Here is a 5,122-nt window from a genome sequence, read left to right as displayed (position 1 = left end):
TGACCGCAGCTGAACGTCTCATGTTCAGCTGCAGTATCCTAATTTCGGGGATATTTTTGGGTGGGGGCCTAACAACCATAATCAGTTCGGGAGAGCGACTGATTTATGGCAGCTATATACGCGGGGCAGTCCTTGCTCGTCACGCAGTGGGAGGAGGGTTTCTTACCCCTCATGCAGTTCACGCAGGTGGCCGGCTTTTCTTTCTTCGGGCAGGTCTTGATCCCGTGCCCCGCCTCCGCGCAGTGGCCGCAGGTCTCCTTCTCGGCCTTGCAGAACTTGGCAGGATGGCCGAATCCCTGGCACTTATAGCACCTGGTCACGCTGACGTGGTCCCGGACCCTGCAGCAGTTCCAGCCCACGTACAGCCTCTCCTTGGAGACCAGGAGGTCCCGGGCACGCTTGCTGACCTCGAATATCAGGTTGCAGCGGTCCCTGGTTTTATCACCGCTCCTGTAAACTAGGTTAATCTCCTTGGAGAGGCTGGCCGCTTCCTCTTTGCTGAGGTTCTGCTGCAGGATCGCTGCGGTCGTCTCCTTGGGGTCCTCCTGGGTCCGCGGGACATCGAAGACGATGATCCGCGGGTTCCGCTTGGCCGGAGCTCCTACGATAAAACCGGCAGCTTTTAGTTTTTGGTGCGCCATTAAGGTTGCCACGTCGGTGTTCTTTGACGTGACCAGCGCGATGCCTGAACCCTGCACCCTGCGGACGCCCTTGATTTGCAGGCCGTCCGCTCTTGGCGAGACCAGCTCGAAGACCGCCTCCTTTGTCTTCGAGCTGTCCTCGTATTTGCTGGTGTCTGCCGGCGTGATGATGACCACGTTGGGGGGGTCCTGCTTCTGCGTGGACCTGGCTGCCGTAGCGGACCTGACGCCGACGCGTTCGGCATACGTTGTCGGCTTTTTGGGGGCGGCGGCTGCGGCGGCGGCGACGGCGACGGCTTTGTCCTGGAGCGCCTGGCAGGAACGCTTGCACTCCTTGGACTCGGCCTGGACTGCCTCAAGACGTCCCTCCAGCCTGCTGCTGTAAACGAGGGCTTTAATGAGTAAGTCGTTAAACTTGGCGGCCTGTGTGCACAGGGCGTGCACCACAGTGGACGGGATGTCGTTTCCTGGAAGCGTAATTTCATTAGTAAGCTGCCTATAAGCTTTGGCAGCGTGGGCTCTGAGGGCTGCCACGGTCGTGTCCTCGTCCTCCGAGTTGGCCCGGCACGGCTCCTCTGCTGTCTCCTGCGTGGTTTGTGCTGTCTGTGTTGTCTGTGTTGTTTGTTTATCCCTTTTCTTTTTCTTCTTCTTCTTTATGACCTCCGCAGGCTTCCGGAAGCAGAGGGGCGCGTCCGAGTTGGCTGCCTCGGTCTCCGAGTCCGTGGCCAGACATCGTTTCTGACGGCGGCGGGAGTCGGTCCCCGAAGAGGCGACCTCCATTGTGGAGCCGCGTCAAGGCCTCTGAAAATGTAGATGTTAGCCACAAAAAAAAAAAAAAAAAAAAAAAAAAAAAAAAAAAAAAAAAAAAAAAAAAAAAAAAAAAAAAAAAAAAAAAAAAAAAAAAAATTTGTTAAAAAGTCCTGAAATTTTTAAACAATTGTTTAAAAATTGTTTAAACAATTTGTTTAAACAATAGTTTAAACAATTGTCTAGTGTCCGTCCTTTTCTGCGTGTTCACTTTCGAATTTCGCGCACTGCGGTCTTTGTGAGTCTATGGTGGAAACTCGAGCTTCAATTTCGGCCCCCGGAGGTAATTGCTGCCAACCTTCGAAAAATTTTTGAAGTTGGCAGCAGTGGTCCTTTTTTTCCGTAGAGAGTTTCCTCTCTACTCGGCGGCGGCCAATCAGCGCGCGCGACACCGCTACCGCAGCGCTACCCACGCCGACGGTGGCGTCTCGAAGCTCGAGGTGGGTTTTCGATTTATTTTCCTGTTTTTGCACTTTCACAGTTTTTACACGATTGTCACAATTTGGGTCTCAAATTAAGCGTCTTCACAAATAAATAGTTTCCACGTAAACAGTTTGTTCGTGGGATCGATATTCCCGGAGGAATCCGGTCCCAAAGTCCGGCGTGCCGAGCACGTGGCGTGGATTTTTCCGGCACTGTTTTTTCGCACAATTGACACCAGAACTGCACAATTTATATATCCAGCGGATCGTCTTGGCCTCCTCTTCCCTTTGAACACCCTCTCGGAATTTTCCCTCAAGTTCTGCTACAGGAATCTCGGTTGAACGACGGAGCGATGTGACGGCGCGTCCTCTCCCTGCGACACCTGGCGGCAGAGTAGTAGATAGGGACAGATGGGAATCTCGTTAATCCATTCATGCGCGTCACTAATTAGATGACGAGGCATTTGGCTATTTTTTTTTTTTTTTTTTTTTTTTTTTTTTTTTTTTTTTTTTTTCCGGGGATACGAGCCGGTGACTGGTGGCCGCATTGCCCCGTTATTACGCCTATATGGTAGGCGGCACCAATTTGTTCCCCCTTTCCGGTCCCTTACCCGATGCCCGACCGGTCGAACCGCGTAGGTGTTAGGCGGTTCGTCCGCGTAGATGTCCTGCGGTTAAACAATCCCCAGGCTGCCAATCCTCCGACCAAGACCCTCGAGGCGATCACCTTGAGGTCACGCTGGCCCATCAATCCCGCGCCCAGTAGGCCCCTGCATGACTTCGCGCTCCATAGTCCTCTCAGCGACAAAGTGGCAGAGAATACGCTGACATCCTCCGTGCCGTTGCTAGAAGCAACTGCACGTCGGAAGCTGGCGTTGTCAGCGTAATACTGGACCTTACGCTTATGCGCAAGATCCAGGATTGTCTGTTCACTAACCACTTGCGCATCGAGGACCATGCACTCACCGTCCTTGCATGCTACCAAATCTGGCTTTCTCATTCCCTCATCGGTGGGGATCTTCGGCTCGCGCGCTACCTGAAAACCCCTTTGCACTAAACCACGTGCAAGATAGTCGACTACAGCGTCGTGCCTTCTTATCCGCCCATCATGGGTGCGGTGGCACTGCTGTAGGACGTGGTTAAGGGTTTCAGGCACCGCGCAGCCAGCCCTGCAGAGCCTGTCCTGTCTTCGGCCCCTAGATGTTCGGGACCTAGTCGGAAGGGCGTTGATCCGCAACTTGCAGGAGTTGACGAAGTCTCGTCCCGACAAGAAGCGGGTCCCCTCCGCGACCCATCTGTGCTGCCCCGGGACCCTCTTCGACTCTTTCAAAGCGCTGCCATCGACACTCCCGTGAAGAGCATTCGCCCAACGGCGCGCTTCCCTCTCGGGAGTGTCGATGACCTCGCCGTGATCCATCAGGCGCTGCTGCGCCCTCTGGATCTCGAGTCGAAGATAGTCCCCCGGCAGCCCAGACGCGGCCTCAGAAGACAAGGACAGTTCCTTCAGGCGGCTAAGCCGAATCCTGGGCATACTCCACCGAAGCGAAGCAATACCCAGGCCTCCCGAACCGATGGCGGAATGGAAATAGGCCTTAGATGTATCGGCCGGTAAATTGAGCCACTTCCTCACCGCACCACGCACCGCCACGTCACACCGATTGAGTTTCCCCAATCCCACAGACCCCAACGACGCCGCATAAAACAAGCTTGGCAACAGGAATATTCGCAGAGCGAATAGTCGCTGTTGCGGCTTAAGCGGTGCACGGGAGATCTTAGCCAAATCAGCGACCAACGAGACTGACGGGTCGGAACGCAGACGACCGTCTGGAGTAAAGGGAATACCCAAATACTGCCAGGCGTCCGTCCGCTTCATCGCCACCAGCTTCTGACTACCGAGGGTGAAGTTGCCCTCATCCACGGTAGTCTTCTTCTGGTGGGGAACCGTTCCGATCGAGATGGTAAAAGACTTACCGACATTAACGGACATGCCGCATGATGCCAGGAAGCCCTCCGTACAGTCAAGCAATCGCTGAAGGCCCGTTGCCGTTGAGGCTGCTAGGATTAGGTCGTCGGCGAAGGCTGCCGACCCGATCCTCACCCCGTCGATATCCGCCCCGATGTCTGGGGGGAGGCTCCTGAGGAGTCTGTCCATCACCATGTTGAATATGCCGGGGGACATCGGGTCTCCTTGCCTCACGCCATGCATCGGATGGATGGCATGAGAGTGCCAACCACCCGACACAATGGTCGTGAGGGCTTCGGAGTACACCGACCCGACATACTCAATCATGGGAGCGGGACAGCCCCTCAGCTCGAGCGTTTGTAATATCGCGCGGTGAGAAACGGTGTCGAAAGCCTTCGCGACGTCAACCGACGCAACAAAAAGCGGTTTATGACGCGCGTGGGAGTGGCGTAGCAGCAAGTCCAGCAAGAACACGTTGTCCGCACACCCGTCTGTCCTACGGAACGCTCTCTGCCTCCCATCCAATCCGATCAATCGACCCATCCGCCTAGCCAGGACCTTGTGGAATCCTCGCACAAGCGTCGAGGCGACGGTGATGGGTCGAAAATCAGACGGAGAAGAAGGCAGTCCGGTTTTAGGAATAAGCACGGTCCTGGCGTCCCTTAGATGAATAGGGAGTCTGCGGCACCACATAATGAGGTTATAGATCCTTTGCAAAACCTCAAGGGGGGTTTTACAAAGGAGTCTCGCAGACAGACCGTCAGGACCAGGTGCTGTCTTCCTACCCGGAAGCGCCCTCCGTAGTTCATCCGGATTAACAGGAGACCACAGAGAGGAGATGGTGTCCTCTCGGTTTTCACGCGGAGGACAACTATCGCGCGCACCGGTCATAAGGGCCTCCCAATAGGGAACCATAACATCCTGAGGGATGCCATGGTCACCTACGGGGCCATCCCTTATGACATCCAGACAGCGCCGGGGGTCCTTACGCCATAGCTCTTGAACTATGCCGTAATTCTTCCGGCGCTGCTTGCGTCGCGAGAGCGGTTCCTCCGGTTGCGCTCGGCGGCATCGACGCACGACTCTCGCTGCTCGAGGTAGCGGAAAGATATCCGCCAGGTAAGCGGTGAGCCTTTCCAGAATATCCCCGCGGTCCTCTCTTCCGACCAGGGCACAGATTTCATCCAGGGTATCAGCCTGGAATCCATCGCACCCTAGTGGTTCAAGGCCGCGGAAATACTCTAGGAAGACCCGATCGCTATCCTGAACCTCCACCGCGAGGTCGGGCG

Source organism: Megalopta genalis, unplaced genomic scaffold (assembly GCF_051020955.1).
Source record: "Megalopta genalis isolate 19385.01 unplaced genomic scaffold, iyMegGena1_principal scaffold0197, whole genome shotgun sequence".
In the NCBI taxonomy this organism is placed as follows: Eukaryota; Metazoa; Arthropoda; class Insecta; order Hymenoptera; family Halictidae; genus Megalopta; species Megalopta genalis.
Note: the sequence above shows the minus strand (reverse complement) of the source record.